This window comes from Salvia miltiorrhiza, chromosome 1 (assembly GCF_028751815.1).
Source record: "Salvia miltiorrhiza cultivar Shanhuang (shh) chromosome 1, IMPLAD_Smil_shh, whole genome shotgun sequence".
Lineage (NCBI taxonomy): Eukaryota > Viridiplantae > Streptophyta > Magnoliopsida > Lamiales > Lamiaceae > Salvia > Salvia miltiorrhiza.
This window is the reverse complement of record NC_080387.1, coordinates 8,388,729-8,409,115: the sequence shown is the minus strand read 5'-3', so window position 1 is coordinate 8,409,115 and position 20,387 is coordinate 8,388,729.

Sequence of the window (20,387 nt, the reverse complement as noted above, 5' to 3'; positions counted from 1 at the left end):
CCGGGCTCACAATTTGATCAGAAATTTGACCATAATATTCCATAATTTTCTGAATGGTATGAGCATTCATGACCGTGGCGTGACAGAAAACCAGAATATCATCCGCATATAACAGATGAGTGGGAAAATTAATTCCCTGTCTCATTTGCATCGGGGTAAGGGTGCCCGCGCTAACAGAATTTGCAAAGAGCCTACCAAGAACATCCTCGGCGATTCCAAAAAGAATCGGAGAAAGAGGATCGCCCTGACGAACACCCCTTGAACACGCAAAATAACCTTTAAGCTGACCATTGTACAGAATAGAAATCCTAGCCGAGTGAAGCAGAATCTCAATCCAACTAATGAACTTTGAATCATAGCCAGCAACACGAAGAACGTTAAGCAGGAAATCCCAGCTAAGAGTATCAAAAGCTTTTTTGATGTCAATCTTGCAAGCCATGTTTTGACCACGGCTCGTACGATGCATACAGTTCACGCCTTCCGACCCAATCAGAATAGAATCGTGAATGGAACGGCCGCTAATAAAACCAAACTGATGACGGGAAACATAAACAGCAGCAACCTGGCTCAGTCTAGACGCCAACACCTTAGTAATAATCTTGTAAAGAAAGTTGGACAAAACAATCGGTCTCAGATCCGAGACCGAATTGACAACATCTTTCTTAGGTATCAACACCAAGGTATTAGAATTGCAGCCTTGAGGAAGATAAGAATTCCTGAAAAAGGCTTGAACAGCACACCAAATATCCACTTTAATAATCGACCAACAATGATGAAAGAACTTACCCGAGAAACCATCAGGCCCAGGCGAGCTGTTCGGCTCCATCTGAAAAACCGCAGCAGAAATTTCCTCTTCATCCGGCAAACGAATGAGCAAATTATTATAACGATCTTCGACCATCTCCTCAATAACCGCCTCTACCGCCGTAATATCAGTATTAGTATGACTGCTAGTCGAAAACAAAGAAGAGAAGAAATCCACGATATGATCCCCAATAACCTTCTGATCGTAATTCATATCTCCATTGATCTCCATGTGAGAAACGATGTGAGGTTTACGACGAAACCTAAGCATCGCATGAAAGAACTTCGTGTTCCTGTCTCCATCTTGAAGCCAAGACACCCTGCTTTTTTGTTGTAAAAGCGAGCTCTGCCTGGAAAGCACAACGTTGATCTTAGCTTGGGCTTCCACTTCTTTATCAAAGAGATCCTCCGTGTAACCATCCCGGGCAATCTGATCTTGAATCTCCAAAAGCTCTTGTTGAGTATTCATGATACAAGAATCAACATTTCCAAAAACATTCCGATTCCACGCGCGAAGAACCTGCCGAAGACGCTTTAATTTATGCATAACTTTAAAAATCGGGCAGCTAATCTCGGTATCCATCTGCCAGGACCCTTCCACCGTATGGAGAAAATCCGGATGTAAGGTCCACATGTTAAGGAACTTAAAGAAACGATGGCGAGGAGGAGCATCCACCATGCAATGAAGAACAAGCGGAGAATGATCCGAGGTAATACGTGGAAGAGCTTTAACAAAAACCGAACTCCAGAGATTTGCAAAAGAGTCAGCATAAATCGCTCTATCCAGACGAGACTCCACATGGGTAGGCATAAATCTACGACCAGACCACGTGTAATGCAGACCAACCGTAGGCGCCTCAATGAAACCGGTGGCTTCAATGAAATCACAGAACTCCGCACAAGCAGTAGAGTTAGGCATACAGTCACTACTTCTTTCATGGGCGCCTTTCACCGCATTAAAATCGCCAATAAAGACAACATTACCATCAATATGATCCAGAAGATCCAACCACAAACGCCGTCTGCCAGCATACGTGTTAACGCCATGCACCACCGCGATTTTAAAATTCCACGTCAACCATCTGCAGTTCATGATAACCACCTGCTCCGAGGAGAAAATCACATCATGAGTAACAGAAGGATGAGAAAAAACCCAAATATTCGAACTCATGTTGTCTCTTGAATTTTGAAAACAAGGAATAAGATTCAGAGAACGCCAAAATCTAGAATAAGTCTTCTTGAGATTCGTCTTAGGCTCAATAATCCCAACAATAACAGGGGAGAAGGAGTCGCAATGCTCCTTTAAAACTCGTTTGGACTCGTCCGTAAGGCCCCGGACATTCCATACGAGGACATTCATCATAAAGACTGAGAATTCGTGTTCGGGTTTTCACCCGATTCCACTTCGGCTGCCCAACTCTTGGTCGCCACATTATTCAGGGCTCTATCATTCTTCGAGCTCCCAGACGTAATAATGAAATCTCTAGGTTTATCTCCTGCTTCCCAAGCTTTGTAAAGTTTATTTTTGATGAAATCTTCAGCCTGTTGATTAGGTTGCTGGTTAGGTTGCTGCTCCACCGACTTCCGGAGACGACTCTTGATACTATCTTCCCCACGAATCATCGGTTTTTTTTGTCGCCAAATCTTTCGGCGGTCTCCCCCTTTTTTTCACCTGCGCCTCCGCCTCACAATTGCTGAAAGTTTCCACTATCCGCTGAGCTTTGATAGCGCTTTCCATCATCCTTTCCTGTTTCTCACAATTTTTATCCCGATTTACCGAACTTTCAAAAATGACGATCTGTAGTGAATCTTCTTCAGCCCGTGTCTTGCCACCATCCGACTGCCCATCAGACTCCTCTCCCAAATCTATCTCTTCCGAAACCGGCACTGTGATCGCCTGTAAGATATCCGGACCCGACGTCAATCTGTCTCCATTGACATCCTCAAAATCAACATTTCTATCAGTTAAAGCCAACGACTGATTGTGGTTATTAGTTCCCCGCGGTGTCTGAATCTGCTCTTCTTCAACAGCAACCTGTTCCCAAACCCCCAACTGATTTAGAGTCTGCTCTTCTTCGACAGCCACCTGTTCCAAAACCCCAAACTGATTTTCAGTGATAATCTGCGGTCTGTGAGCTTGGGCAGTCCTATTCTGGTCCCAAGATTTTGGTTTCCAGTTAGGTGCCCTAACCTCCTTGGCAGCTCCCTTATTAATTATTTCCTTGTCTTTACCCAGCGACATATCTTTGGCCTTCCCATTCCTGCTGTCCTCCTTGTATTTGTTCTTCATTCTATTGCAGTTATCAATAGAATGTCCAGTGATCTTACACTTAGAGCAGAAGGCCGGTAGTTGTTCGAATTCAAATTCGACGTGAAAGGAACGTTCTTCCCCGTCAACCAGTAAAGCCTCCGGAAGAGGACGCGAGAGATCAATTTCCAACAAAATTCGAGCATAATGTCCAGCAGCACCACGTGCAGAAGCCCCATCAACTTTAATAGGCGATCCCATCGCCCTTCCAATACCCGTAATGACATCCAGAGTCCAAAATTCTAAGGGCAAATAATAAATGCGCAGCCAAACTTCACAAAGTGAGGAAATTTCTTTATAGGGGTCGAAGAATCTCACCCATTCGCGTAACCGCATGGTTCCGAAAGGTAACTCCCAAGAAGTGCTTTTCTGAACTAACGCCTTGTCTTCAGCGGTATTAAATTTAATAGTGTAGAAGCTCTTTCCCATGGGGATGATTTGCCAATCATTGTCAATATTCCAAGCCACCTGAAGATCACGTTTAAGATCCGTGAGAAGACGCGGCTTCTCTCCTTTCCTAAGAAGAAGACGACCAATTAAAGCATGCTCAAATTGGTTTATTTTGGGCAGCAGATGCTCTTTTGGCACCCTAAGCATGGGTATTTCACCCGAGAAATCCGGTTGCAGCGAAGTGAATCGATGAACAAGCACATCCGGCGTACGTTCAATTTGTCTGGGTCTCCTCAGAAGCGAAGCAAAAGAAGTGGTGCTCGGCCGGTGAAGCTCCGTCGCCGAGGCCTTCTTAGTATTGTCTTCCTTGATCAAATCCGGAACCTTAGTATTGGATGTAGTGAATTTTTGATCCTGTGAATTTCCAGAAGCTGTACCAGCAAAAGACGTTGGCGTAGATTCCTCAGCCACACCCTTTAAAGATTCAGCATCAATTTTCTCTTTGTCGTGACATTGTCCATGGCTATGACGTTGAGTAGAGAAATTATTGGAAACTTGCGGCAGATTCAGCCCTGCCTTATCAACCATAATCGGCAACTGTTGTTGGTTGATTTGCATCGTTGGCGTCGGAGGCTTGCTCGGCGACGGTGGCGGCATCGGTTGGTTGACGTTCGACGGCGTGCCGGCGATCTCAGCAAAGAACTGCATTTTCCTGAAGCATTGGGAGATCCCTTAAAGATGAAAGCAGAACCTGAATATGCGAAGTGGTTGTTGGCCAGTCTGCAGCAGCTGCGGAGTCGGCAGATCGCCTTAGGTACAGCAAAGATCTCTTCTTCAGCGGCAGTCGGCAGCAGCTGCGGAGCTTCTTCAGCGGCAGCGGCGGGAGCGGACCAAGCGACGGCGACGGTAGAAGATGATCCCCTTCCTCTCTCAGATCACCAGATCGCCTTAGGTACAGCGGGAGCGGATCTGTATAGGCGACGGGAGACTGGAGCGGCGACGGGCTGGGTGTTTGCCGGAGGGGAATCGCGTTCAGCCGGAGCGAGATTCGTGACTGCGCTTGCTGCGGAAAGGCGCGAGCGGCGGAGGTGCGGGCCTGCTAGGTGCGCCTTGTGGGGTGGCGGGCCGCCTAGCGGCGTTCGTCTCCGCTGACCGGAGCCGGGGTCCAGCGGGCTGCCGGCAGCAGCGAGCGGACTGATGCGGCGCAAGATTTGGGAGAGAAGTCAAACACGCGTGCTTCTGGACGCTAGAGTCTTGAATATGATTTATCTATCTATCTACAAATTTATATTTTAAGCTAAAGAGTTCTAAAATGAACAAATATAAGTTTAATCTTTGTAATTGCATTAAATTGTTATAATAAAAAATATAAATATAAAAATATTAATATATAGTAAAAATATGATAAAACAAAATAAAATAAATAAATTTTAAAATGTTATGATCCTTGATCATGACAAATTTTAAATTTCATCTTTGCTAGGTTGTATTTGTTAATTTTATCAAAATACAAATTTTAAAATTAAGCTATATATTCATTAAATATATATATATATATATATAATAGATATAGATATAATATATTAACACTCACACACACACACACACACACAGATATATATATATATATATATATATATATATATATATATATATATATATATTAGTACTGTGTATATTTCAGTAGAGAGAGAAAGTTGTTAAAGTAGGTGTAAGTGGTGAGAGAAATAAATTTATAGGGGTAGTGTTAATATGACTTTTAAAGTCCCTAATTCTCAATTACTTTTGATGACAATTCATAATTTAAAACCAACATTCCAGAACCAAATTCAACGAAAATTACAGAACCACAATTCAACAAAAATCAACAAATTTCATAACAAAATTCAAGAACAAATTCATTAAAATCAACAAATTCAAGAACCAAATTCAGATATCCAAGAACAAAATTCAAGACCAAAATCAACAAATTCAAGAACTAAATTCACTAAATAAGATTCCACAACCAAATTCCAAGCAAGATCGAAATTCAAAATTTCTAAAATCAAATTAACAAAACAAAAATTAAAATTTCTCACAAACCCAAAATTAATCAGATCCCAAACCCAGAGAGAATCCGGAACTCGAGGGGGTGGTCGATGGCGCTATGGTGGAGGTGGAGGGGACGACGACGCTGAACTCAGAGGCAGTGGAGGCAGGGAATCGCGTCGGGGGAGAGAGAGAGATGAAGCCAGGGGAGCGGCGCTCAGGCGCGGCTTCACCGGAGAGGGAACCGCGGCGGCCGCAGCCCTCGTTGCTGTCACCTTCGTCGGCATGTGGCTCCTCACCTTGAAGAAGGAGGCGCCGATTTAAGGCAAGCGGCGATTTTGGGTTTCAGGCTCAGAGGGAAGCAACGATTTGGGGTTTCGGGCTCAGAGGGATGCGGGAGGCTGTGATTTGAGGGAGGTTTGCTTTGAGGGAGGCGACGCTTTAGGGTGAAGAAGAAGGGGCGAGACGACGCTTTCAGACGAAGAATCACCGGATTTACAGAGATTCATCGGAGATGGCAACAGATCCGGTGATTCTTCGGTAGAAGCACCGGATTTACAGAGAGAACTGAGAAATGGCACATCATCCATCGTGTAGGAGTGAGCGACGGTGAGTAATCGAAGGCAGGAGTGGTAATCGCCGGAGAAAAGTGGGCCGAGATAGGAGACGCAAAGAGCGGCGCAACCTTAGGAAATTTCTAGGGTTTTGATGAAATGGAAGATAAAGTTCAACAAATATAATTAGGTAGGTGGCAGGATTAATTAATCTGAAAAATGGTTTAATTAAGGAATAATTGTCTCCATAATTGAGGTGTTTAAAAATATTAATGGTGGGGCCATCTATGGCAACTAAAGTAAATAGTGAAGTAAAATAAGGGTAATTTTGTCAAAAAAGTGAAACATGACTCTTTTTTGTGGACAAAAAAAAGAGGGGAAACAGGACTCTTTTTCGTGGACGGAGGGAGTATAAGTTATTTTAATATAATGTGTATATATTATATCATCTTTAATTTTGTCATGTATGAACGAAATTAAAATTCAGGGAAAATTCCGGAATGAGCTAAAGTTTATGTATTTATATTGCAACTTTATATAGTTGAAAAAATAGTAAAATTCACTAATAGTTTGTGGATTTACAGTCAATTAGCGTCTCAAAAAAATATATTATGAAATGCAAATCAGTAAAAAGTAATTAAAAGTTCCAAAAATCCTTTCAAAACTACTAGAAAATTTGAAAGAAAAATATCTAGATATTTTGGTGGAAATTTTTTAAATAGATAATAATAATCGTTAGTTAAAAAGGTTTTGTCAAGATCTTGGTCATTCATTTTATATGCCTCCAATTATAAGATGATTTTATCTTCATTTTAATGCTATTATCTTTATTAGAGTTATTTTAGATAATAATATAAGTAACTTATAGAATTTTATTTTCTAAATATAATATTCTAAAAAATATAATTTTGTTTGCCGTGCATTGCACGCGAGTAATACTAGTTATGTATAGAAAAAGAGATTAAGAGATTTTAGATAACATGTCGATGATTTTGCAAGTAAAATTTTTTACTAGATAAAGTCATTTTTTATAAGTAATGGAAAATTTTATTTTTTAATATATTGATGCGCTAATATATTGAGGGCTCATTTTTATAATTTCGCCTAGGGCCTCATTATTCTCAGGACCGGCCCTGCAGTTATCTGGATACACCCCCGAGGATTACTTCCGTTTAGCTATCAGGCACTATACCGCATTGGGGTTACATGCCTGTGGTTTTACATCTGGTTCACATGATGATGTAGGTATCGTAGCGACGAGCCTGCAGCAGACCGTCGGCATGCAGGTTGGCATTAGGACCAGGCCTGGTGGCATTATGACCAGCAAGTCGGATGATATATCCTTTCTGCATGCATGAGCTCTGGATCGTGATTGACCGTTTTGATAGAGTGATGCATCATCACCCTATGTATGGAGGCTCACTTCAAGCATATCATCATGGCACCTGGAATTTCACGCCTCGCATTTATTTTTTGTGATGTATTTGATATACATTTATTTTTGACGTATAGATTTTTACAATCACCTCCCACATTTATTTCACAGCAAAACTTAAATTTACTATTACCGAGAAATAATTAGTTTGCAATGATGTCCCATCTTTTAAATTTACTATTCAAAAGTGACTATTTTCAAAATACACTCTTTTTTAAATTTCAATTTTTTAAATTTCAATTTTTTAATTTAAATTGTTCATAATTAATACATTAATATTTTTAATTAACCTTTATTGATGAGGAGCAAAATACTCAGCAGCGCTGGACATCATTTTATTTATACTTATCCATTATGGTTATTATCCAATTAAGGCTTATAAATGCACGAATATTAGCTTGGACCCACCGTGGACGTAGATCTTATGATCGAACCACGTAAAATCCGAGTGTGATTTGCTAAATCACATTTTTCCTACACATTTTACTACACAAATTTTACCATTTACTAATTATTACCTTTTAACCTTTGGTAATTAGTGCAAGTGGGCAAGTTGATTATCTATTTAGCTCTAATACAATATTTAATTATTTTACTTGGAGATATTTTATCCACTTGCAATTGAGCATGTGAGGGATCAAGTTGCAGCACTTAAACAAAACAACTTTCTCTCTCTTTCTACCCCCCCCCCCCTCCCCATTTTCGCCCAACACCTTCTCTCTCTCTCTCCATCCCTTCTTTCTCTTTCTACCACCATCAATAATCAATCTCTAAGCTTCCAATATCCATTATATACTTAGATTTCCATTAAAATCAAGTTTCAAGCCTTATATCATTGAATCAAGGGCACCTTTGAAGGATTTTGAAGCTTGAGTCAAGAAGAGGAGATTTTCTTTTCTACTCAAAAATCCTTGAGTAAGTGTTAGATCTACCTAGATCTAATCATATTTGAGTTAGATATGTGTATATATGGATGAAAATAGCATGAAAAACCCCACCTTTTATTTCTTTCAATTTTTTGAAAATTAGGGTTAAATCCCCTTCAAATAAAATTCATCTTCTATTCTTAAATTGATATCATATTTATGCTATTGGGATCCTATTTAGTCCTTTTCTAAATGCAAAGAATGGATTTACATTGGATTATGGATTTTGAGTTAGTGTAGTTTACCTATTTTTGGGTATTCTTGAATTTGAGGATTTATTGATGAAGTGATGATTGATATGTGTTATTGATGAGGCTAATATGATGTTTGATGGATTAAATTGACGATTGAGGTGGATTGGTGAAAGTCGATATGAGTTAGTTTGATGAGATTTAAGTAAAATTATTTTCATGCTATAAATTGTTAATTGATGAGTTAGTTATGCAATTGAGTGAGTTAATTTGATAGTTTTAAAGTTTGATTAATGATTCATGCATGTTTGTAGATTTTCAAAAAGTTTAGTTTACCAAAATTATGACTTTTTGATCTATGTGTTAATTGTCTAATTTGGCTATGCATAATTGATATTGAGCATGTTAAAAATGATTATTTATGATCAATTTGATTAATCATTAAGAATGCCTAAAATTGATTAAATTTAGCTTACTAATATTTAGGGATTTTTTTATTAATGGTATCAATACTTGAATTGATCATATTTATATGCTAATTGGACTTAATAATGGATAATAGAATGATTGAATTGATTATTGATGATGAGATATGAAAATTTCCCGAGTTTAGTTTGCGTGCTTATGAGAGATCTGTTGGATTTGTATACTGAAAGTAAGAACGTTTTATGCTTGTATACAATGATTCCTATGTTCACAGCAAAAATTGGAAGAGAAAAATGAATATTATATATATATATATATAGTAGTATATCTCATACTTCCACCGTCCACAATTTAAAGCCTCACTTTGGTGTGGGCACGGAGACTAAGAAAACTGAAAAAGGTGATGTGGATGAAATATAAAGGTAGTTGACTAAAGTGATAAAGGTGTTGTGAGTGGGTCCACTAGTGATAAAGTGTAGTAAATATAGAATATTAAAATGATAAAGGTATTTTAAGGTGGGTCCATTAGTGGCAAAGGGTAGTAAATATATCAAAAGAAGAAGAGTAAAAAAAGTACAAAAAACAAAGTAGAGCTTTAAATTGTGGACAAAAATTTAAGAGCAAATAGGGCTTTAAATTGTAGACGGGGAGAGTATAATTTAGTAATAATTCGTAATTGTTGATCAACCAAAATTAATATCATTGATATACAACTTATGAAATTTCTTTGGAAAAACATAATTTATTTAATACTGGGTGTGTATCAATAATATTGATAAGTTTAAAAATCAACGACACAATAATTTACGTGGTTCGATCATTAAGACCTACACCCACGGATTTACGCGGTTCGATCATTAAGACCTACACCCACAAGCATTAACGAGTATTTTCACTATGATTTGAGAATGTTTACATATTACAAGTGAACTAAGAATCCATCCCCTAACTCTAATGATAAACCTTCTATTTATAGGTATGAGAGTAAGCCCTAAGGCCCTTAGGCCCATTCTTTAGATAATTGGGCCTAAGCCCCTTATTAAATTAACTTTGGTTTTGAGTCGCCTGTGTTGGCTTGACTGCGCCGGAAGCTCCGTTATTTCTCGACTGCGCAGGTGCTTCGAGTTTTCTTTACTGTGCAGGTGCTCCGGGTTCCTTTTATGATCTCAAGTCTTCAATTAAACCTGGGCTGGTTAGCTTTATTTAATAATAATAATAATAATAATAATAATAATTGAGAGAGATATTTCGATATTGTTAAGTACAACGCTGATGGAGGATTTAGTCCTCATCAGCTACTTTCCCCATAGTCTGGTTGAACTGTGTCTTTGTTCGTGTTCAACCAGTGGTGCATTATGGTGTAGAGTCAGCGCTGTGCTGCTTCCCCGAGCCAACTAAACATAGATGATTCCCTGCAACTTATTAGATAAGAACTGTCAATTTTTGCAAAATAATAGTGACAAAGTATTTTAGCAATGCAAATGAACTAAGATAAAGAAGATAGTAATTTTTTCTTTTGGTCCTTTGAGCATCATCAAAGATGACAGGAGCTTGGACAACATGTACTGAGAATAATTTAGATAACCTGCGTCAGGGATAACTCAGATGACATGTGCTGAAAATAACTTAGATGACCTATGCTGAGGATGACCCAAACAATCTGCGCCGACTAAGATAACTGCCCGGACTGCGCTGAGATAATTGAGATAGCTGCGCTAAGATAGCTGCCATAACTGCGCTAAGATAACTGAGATAGCTGCCCTGACTGCGCTGAGATAACTGCACTGATAATACCTCAAATAATCTGTGTTGAGAAGACCCAGATGACCTGCACTGAGAAGACCCAGATTCCACATAATTTACTTGTAGAACTTGTCAAATGCTTTACAGCCTCTGTGCCGATGTTATGGCCCCTTAAAATGCTTTACAGCCCCTGTGCCTATGTTATGGCCCTTTAAAATGCTTTACAGCCCCTGTGCCGATGTTATGGCCCCTTAAAATGCTTTACAGCCCATGTGCCGATGTTATGGCCCCTTAAAATGCTTTACAGCCCCTATGCCTATGTTATGGCCCCTTAAAATGCTTTACAGCCCCTATGCCGATGTTATGACCCCTTTCAATGCTTTACAGCCCCTGTGTCGATGTTATGGCCCCTTTCAATGCTTTACAGCCCCTGTGCCGATGTTATGGCCTCTTAAAATTCTTTACAACCCCTGTGCCGATGTTATGGCCCCTTTCATTGGTACATCCGCATCTGCGGCTGAGTTGCCACTTAAAGCTCAATCTCTGCCGAAGCAGGTTTTCCAGCGCTGTCAACTATTATTCCTACGCCGTAAATTTTTCAAGAAGAATACAAATAGTGACATATACCCTACTCCCTCCCCCCCCTTAATAGCATGTGCATGATTCAAATAAACATGTTATGTGTATGCTTGTGATGGGTGTTCCTACTTATGACGCTAGTGACAGCGCTGACATGACTATAATCATGAAGTAAGATATTCAAATTATGTTTCAAGCTGTAGCACATATGCAAAAGATGTGCAGCTTCGTATGCTAGTTAATTCATATTTCACATATCTAGGCACATATGCAGAAGGAGTGCAACTTCTAAGATAATATCAAATTCTCAAATCCCATCAGAAGATAATATAAGTCATGATTTTTCTCAAGTGATAAAATATAACATTTCCTAAATCCCTATCATGCTTACATGCTTCGATGAGATAATCATAAGATAATGTAGTGAGAAATTATAGTTCTGCGAAGTACCTGAGTCACCACTTGTTAGTGGATTGCCTTTTCGCATTATAACATGTATCATACTTGTTCAAGTGTTTTTCCCAAAATATGTTTATCCTATGCTGTAAGAACTTTTAAGCAAAAATATTAGTAAAATATGAGAGCCCCTTTTAAGAGAGTTGTAAACCAATTATTGAGAAAATCCAAAACCTTTATCATATAAAATATTGCTACACATTGATTTCACTATGCTTATCATAACAAAATATTCCCTATTCTTAGAATTAATCAAGTCATAGTGTAATTACACTTCTGAAAATAGATCCGTAGATCAAGATAAAAGCAAACCCCAAATCATCAAATAATGAGATATTTTGCTATCATATTTATTTATTAAAGATTATGCTAATGTATTTAAACCACCACCACCCTTAAAATCATTTATCCCACACGCTGAGTGATAGACCGTGACATCTGTTTTTTTTTCTTTCTAATTGAGTCAGTTATTTATTCTTAGTTCTTCTTGTCAAATAGTTTGGGCTAAAGGCCTATAACGTGTGCATGGGCTTTTAGGGTTAGGGTTTCCTTTTTACCTATTTAATAGGCTTATCATAGTTAGAGTTGTTTATGTGGAATTATAGTATTGTTTAGGACAGTTATTGCTGTAGGCCTCGGTGAGGAGTTTCTTTTAATTTATATCATTTATAATATTATCGTTCAGTTCTCGTTCTCCACCTTTACTCTATCAATTGGTCCGACCTGCCATGGTTGCTACGACACGCAGCACCGAGTCTCGACTGGATTATTTAGAGAAGGTGGTGTTAGAGTTGCAGACATCGCTGGCCTCCCTCACCAAAGCAGTCGACGCTAACCGTTCTGCCATGGAAACTCAACTTGCAGCCATCTTGGCCGCCGTCTCTTCCACTGGAAAACAACCCTTCGTTCCAGATGATCCCAACGACTCTTCCACTGGGAAACAGCCGTTCGTTCCCGACAACACCAACCCCACCACTATTCCGATTCAAAAATCTGACTTACCCGGGTTCAATGGATCTGATCCCGTGGGCTGGATTGCTCGAGCCAACCAATATTTTCTCGTCCATCGCATTCCCCCGGCCATGAAGCTGCAGCTTGCTATTATCGGCATATCTGGCGCAGCTATTTCCTGGTTACAACTACTCCTGCGTCGTAACCCCAACCCGGCATGGCCATAATTTACCCAAGCCTTATTGGCGCGTTTCGGCGATGCCTCCACGCTCAACACCTACGAGGCCTTGTTTCTATTACATCAAACAGGATCTCTGGAGGATTACATTGTTGCTTTCGAAAGCCGCGTGGCCCAGCTGCCTCCCTTTTCCTCGGTGGTCTCAAGCGTTCGGTGCAAGAGCAGATACAGGACAACGCTCTCACTGACTACACCTCTACGGTCAGCGCAGCGCGCCGTGCTGCCCGTCCTAGTACCCCTACCGTGTTTTCCCACCGTGTTACCCCTCTCACAGCCGACCAACCAACAGCCATAGCTACCTACTCTTCCGACTCCACGGTTTCTGCCGCCTCACTACCTTTAAGCAAGGCCAAAAACTTTCGCCAACTGCCGCAATCAGAGATTCAAAAACATCTGGCCGCTGGTACCTGCTTCCGTTGCGGTCTGACTTTCGGACCCCTTTACCGCTGCCCGCCTAAGACGTTGAACGTCCTTGTGTGTGATGAATTGGGGGAGCCCGAGTTCGACGCACTACACCAGCATGCGCCTGTTAACCAAGATGAAGCCCCATGAAAATTCTATTTTCCATTGGTTCATACTTGAAATCATGGCATAATATCCCAACTATTAAATAATTCACCATCATGAACACAACCAAAGTGGAAATTAAGCATCAACATCGAGATAAAATGAGGATGACCATTTATTAACCTTTTGGAATTGTGAGATACTAATATTTACTATTGTGTCAGCAAAATAATAATCCACCTCATAAATTTAGTATCAAAATCAAGCTAAGTGTTTGCGTTTCCCCAAAATCTTATTCGAAGTGTTAGCTAAATTGATTTCACAAAATCACGATAACAAATTTGCAAATCTCAATTTAATAAACGAGTATAATCTCAACACGAACACCCAGTGTATACCTTCCCTTCCATGTTTGGCATGCACAGACAAAATATTTTCTCTTCCCACTAGAGTCGTTTGAGCAAAGCAGGCGGCTATAAAGAGCAGTAAACCCAGCCCTTGTCTTATCAATGGCACCAGTATGTTTCATTTTGAGAAGGACTTCCAAGAAAATGGCTCTTTCATTGCAAGCCTCGAACGTCGCCGAGGCGAGCGATGATCAAGTAAAAATGAATATGGGACATGGAGAGCTATCTGTTAGTTACGATGTCTCAAGTTGCAAGAAAATAAGAAATACAGAAAAAATTGTTGAGAGAAAGTTGAAGGCTCGGCCGTGAATTTGGGAGATCCAGTGAGTCACGCCCCTAATCCACGAAGGTTGCACAGCGCGAGGCAGTGTGTCGGTGAAATCGCCGTAACTTCGACGTGGCGCTAGTGCAGCACTCTTATTCGAAATTTAGTTGAACTTCTTCTCCTTTCACCGATCAAAAACCCTAAACAGACTTATTTTCACATGAGATCTCTCGAAATTTGGGATGATGGAGATTGTGGATCTGATTTTGGTCGATTATTGGGGATTTGATTTTCTTGCTCTTTGATATTCGATTGGAGGTTAGAACTGGGGACCCTTAGGGCACGACGGTGGATGGTGATTCTCCGCGGCACCGATTTTCGCCGGATAAGGCGGCGGCGTGGTTCGAATCTGTGTGGGAGCTTGTTCTGTGGTGTATGAGAGAGAGAGAGAGATAGAAGTGGTGAGTCATGCGAAGGCATCGCCGACCGGACGAGGCGCTGGCCTCGCCGGAGTTCAGATAAGGAGGTGGCGGCGGGTGTTGCCGAATTTTTGGACAGAACAGAGTGTTTTGCTGGGAATTGAGTTTCAATTTTTCACCAGAGATTGTCGGCGAGAATTTTAGATTTGTGAGAATAATGATAGATCGATGGATGTAGGAGAGAGAGATGGCCATTTTGGGAAAGAAAACTGAAATTGAGATGCATCGGCCATTGTCGCCGGAAACTGGGAAAGTAACAGCCGAAAAAAGGATTTCTGATTTTTTTTTATGAACAGTAACCGGGAAATAATAAAATACTCAGGCCTTAGCTCAATTTCCCATAGACGGCGCCAGTTGATAAGTTTAAAAATCAACACCTAACTATAAAACGATAAACGACACAATAATTTACGTGGTTCGGTCATTAAGACCTACATCCATGGTTGATAAGTTTAAAAATCAACACCTAACTATAAAACGATAAACGACACAATAATTTACGTGGTTCGGTCATTAAGACCTACATCCACGGGAGATCTACGAGTATTTTCACTATGATTTGAGAGTGTTTACATATTAAAAGTGAACTAAGAATGCATCCTCTAACTCTGATGATAAACCTTCTATTTATAGGTATAAGAGTAAGCCCTAAGGCCCTTAGGCCCATTCTTTAGATAATTGGGCCTAAGCCCCTTATTACATTAACTTTGGTTTTGAGTTGCCTGTGCTGGCTTGACTGCGCCGGAAGCTTCGTTATTTCTCGACTGCGCAAGTGCTTCGGGTTCTCTTTACTGTGCAGGTGCTTCGAGTTCCTTTTATGATCCCATGTCTTCAATTAAATCTGCGCTGTTTAGCTTTATTTAATAATAATAATAATAATAATAATAATAATAATAATAATAATAATAATAATAATAATAATAATAATAATAATAATAATAATAATAATAATAATAATAATAATAATAATAATAATAATAATAATAATAATAATAATAATAATAATAATAATAATAATAATAATAATAATAATAATAATAATAATAATAATAATAATAATAATAATAATAATAATAATTGAGAGAGATATTTCGATATTGTTAAGTACAACGCTGATGGAGGATTTAGTCCTCATCAAATATACTAATTAAAGGTCTTCTATTTCTCTTATGGAAATATTGGGATATCATAGGTAGTGCTATCGGTGTTTCCCATTCTTCCCCAAAGGTAAAACGACAATGTCTCGTTGGATGTAGCACCACAATCCGATGAGCTCCGACGAACTGAGCAATGATCGAGAATTTGAGCTAGTATGTAATGTATGAAAGTGCAGATTTTCTGTGTGTCCAACAATGCCATGCTCTAGACCTATTTATAGGCTGGTCTCATCATGGGGAAATAACACACAATTAAGTGTAATAATCATCCATATGGTTGTTACAACGGTTATAGCATGAATAGCCATAAACCACATATTCAAAATTGGGAGTTACACCTTGAATACCATCAAGGTTCGTAGGCAAAAAACCTCTTGTGTGCTGGACCAAATCGCCTGCGGTTTGGGCTACGTTTTGAAACATAAATGTATACCTCCTTGGACCTTCTTAGGTTCTGAATCAAACTGTCTACGGTTTAGACTACGGTTTGAAATAGAATCAGAGAAGTCCATCAACACACGATTTTATCATTTCTCACTCATATTGAGAAAATGAACATACTACAATCTACTCAACGAGACGAGTAAAACAAATTAATAAATACTTAATCAAATAAATAATATTTAATTAAACATTTACACTCCCATTTTTCCAACAAATTTAATGTTCCTTTTATGCTCTGGCAACATTGTTGAAATCACTTTTTGGATCAATTTGTGTTGTTTGTTCTATTTTTCTAAGATTTTTGAGGCTGCTTGTGAGATTGAATTTTGATGTGGTCATTTGCTTCTTACTCTAAGTAGTTACAAACTACAGCTAAGAGCTTTTAAAAAAAATAAAAAATAAGAAAAATAGATTTCTCTTTATTAAAAAGTGGCAAAATTAAATATGAAACGACTCCATTAATGTTACTCCATTACATTGCAAGATAACTCTGCTAAATCACAAATGTATTTGAAGCAAAATCCTATTTCCTGCTGCCGATTAAATTACACACCGGGAAGTCATTGTCACAATTAGTTTAACTAAATTAATTTCCGATCGTCACAACCAGTTTAACTAAATTAATTTCCGATCGTTTACTGAAATTTTTGAGAGTTTCTTTTCATTTCCTATTGGAACAATGAATTGTTTCCAACTTCCAGCACTGGAGTGGTGCACTTTGGAGAGAAATCTGCATCATAGTGTGCAAAGTTTATGAGCATATATTGATCTAACACATTGTTTTTCCAGGTATGCTTATAGTTGAATCATTTGTTTCAATCTCTTTGTATTTTGATAGGAATTTATGGCAAAATTTGCAAATAATCACAAATGATTCAATTTTTTTTATTTTTTTTTTCTAAATTATTTTTTTTTCTTACACATGACAAATTAATTGTGAAAGTTGGCCACTAATACCCATTCTCCGGACATCAAGATAAGAAAGTTGGTGCTTATTACTGTTGGAATATAAGCTTGCGGGCGTAGTACAATGAAACCAGAAATGTAGGAGATGAGATTACAAAGGAGAAACTGAATTGAAATTACAATATAAACGAAACCAGGAAAACAGCCGAGTCGAGGAGGATCCTCTTTCCGCAAGACGAGATACGCCCCGGTAGTGCTCTCGGTTTGGCGTGTCGTCCCCAAAGATGAAACGGCTTCGTCTCGTAGGTAGCAGCACCGCACACCAACGAGCTCCGGCGAACTGGAACGAGGCGAGAACAGAACTTTACGATGCAGAGTGCAGCAGAGTAAGAGTGTAATGCTTGTTTTTCAGGTGTTGTATGATGCATGGAGGCTGTCCTATTTATAGGGCACAGTCCACATCAATAGGGGGAGTTAATACCATTGATGGTATTCAAGTGTGTCGGGAGTTACAGACAGAAACGGACGTAACAGCCCTGCTGTTTGAATTTGCCATGAATTCTCCGACAGCGGTTACAGAAGTAACGGCTCTACAGTTACGTGGGAAGCTTCCTGGGAGACCAAGGGTCCTCCCGGGCCAAGCCCTAACGGGCTTCGTGTGCGTGCGCGTAGGCCCAACCGGGTTGGGCCTCGTTTCCTTCGAACCAAGTTTTCGTTGGTCCAAAAAGATAAGGGTCGATGTGGGCCTAGGGTAGGCCCAAAGACCAGCCCAAAGACCACCCAAAGACCAATTGCCAAGATCCAAGTCCACGGCCGCGCGTCGGGTGACGGGGACGGGGACGTGACGGGGACGGACCGGGACCGGGACCGGGCGCCGGGGGCCGGGGCCGGGCGTCGGGCGACGGGGCCGGGGCCGGCGCCGGGCGCCGGGCGTCGGGCGACGGAAATCGGTTTTGAGTAAATAAATATACTACGATCATCTACTCGGAACGTAGATCGATCATGTCCCATTTAATTCTGCTAAATTAAATGTTTTCGGTACTCGAAAAATTATTAAACATTGGTTACTCACAACCAATTTCCAACAATTACAAACTTATAAAGCACTTAGTTTTACAATTTTCAGGCACATTATCTAAGTCTTATGTGTCAATTTGTGTCTATCACTACTTGTGATAATTTATTTTTTTGTTATGCTTTCAACATCAATTTGTTCCTCCATAGATAATGTATGGTGCTTTTAATATATTTTTGGCTTTTTACATTTGAGATCTTTTCATTTAATATATGCAGCTATGACATTGTTCTAACTTCCCAAATCTACGCCATGAATATGTGATTTATTGGGCTTTTTTGTAAAGTTCAATTAACATTGATAGTCATAATCATACTACTGAAAAATAGAAATTTGTAAGTTTTATGCTGGACGAGAAAGACATATACAATGTAAAACTTTTGTTTCAAGCTACTTGAACATCCTTTGGTGAAAGTGGTAGTTTAGGACGTTGTCAAAAAAAGACTGATATTGAAAATATTTTTTTATTAAATCTAAATTTTTTTAGAGTAGCTTAATAGTGGTGGCATGTATCTAGATTAGATTGTTTTATTTTCGTATTCATGTTTGTAATTTGAGAAAATCTTCATGATATCATTTTCGTAAGAACAAATAGATGTTATGATTTTTACATTTTCATATAGATTATAGTAATCTAATTGATTTGAGAAATGAAAGTTTTCTTGCTTGATTAATATCTGCATGAAAATATTTAATGTGAAAATTGACTTAATAAATGATAGATACGTGAAAATGTATGAAATAACTAATACTCCCTTCGTCCGCCAAAAGTGGACCACTTTGGCTAGGCACGGGATTTAATAAAATTGGTGATAATTTTGATGTAGTGGAGAAATGGTCCCACCACTTTATGAGATGTGTGGTTGAGATTGAATTTGAGATGATTTTTTTGTAAATAAAGAGTGTTTGTAAGGATAAAAGTTTAAAGTGGATGGTGGGACCATTTCTATAAAAGGAAAGTGGTATACTCTTTGCGGACGCCCGATCTAGTAAAATTGGTCCACTTTTGGTGGACGGAGGGAATTTTTTTTTAAAAAAGTAAACATTATTTGTGTAAATAATGATGTTATGACAGTTTTACATTAGAAACAATATACTCGCATGACTATTTTAAAAAGGGAAATACAATATTTGGTCACTAATTGAAAAAAACACAAAATCTGGCCATTTTTTTACGTTTTAGGACTGTTTTACCCTTAATTAGGACGGACCAGATTCGGGTCGGATTCAAGCTTGCGCACGGGTTAGGCACACATGGAACTATTAGTGCCATATACTCAGTGCTGCACAAATGGTACTTATATATGGCCATATTAGTGCCATTAGTGCATATACGTGTGCGTTGATATTATTTAGATGAGTACAGTTATATGACCATTTTGAACACTTTCCCGTAGGATTTAGATTATCTATTTAGGTTTAGATTATCCATTTAGGGTTTAGATTCTCCATTTAGTGTGCTTCACGAATGTTACTTATGGTCATATTAGTGTCATTAGTGCCATATACTCTCTTATGTAGCGTTGCACGAATGGTACTTATGGCACTAACAGTGCCATATGTGCCTTACCCGCGCGCAAACTCAAATTCGACCCGAATTCGGTCCGTCCTAATTAAGGGCAAAACAGTCTTTACACGTAATAAATGGTCAGATTTTGTGCTTTTTTAATTAGTAGCCAAAAATTGTGTTTCCTTCTTCAAAATGGCTATTTCAAAAGCGCTCTCTTTACCTAATCTGAGAATAAAAAAATTATAAAACATATCATGGGGTGCACGGGAGGGAGTATTGGTGACATGTGAAGGCACAGAAATGATGAGCAATTAGGTTGGTCATGCAAAACTTGAGCAACAAAGGCTAGCTTATCTCTCCCTATAAAATATGCATATATTTGAAGGTAATACAAGTGCATTGCATATATAAGATGAGGTAGCAATGAAGACTTTTTTTGGTGCAATTTTGATGATTGTGGTGATTGTGGCGGTGGCTGGGATGGGTGGAAGCTCGCCGCAACTGCTTTTTATTTAACTATTATTACTTGGAATTTATTTCTCATGTCGTTTTGTTATTAAGTGTGTGACAGTGAGTATCTGCTCTATGTAGTGTTAGCTCAACTAAGA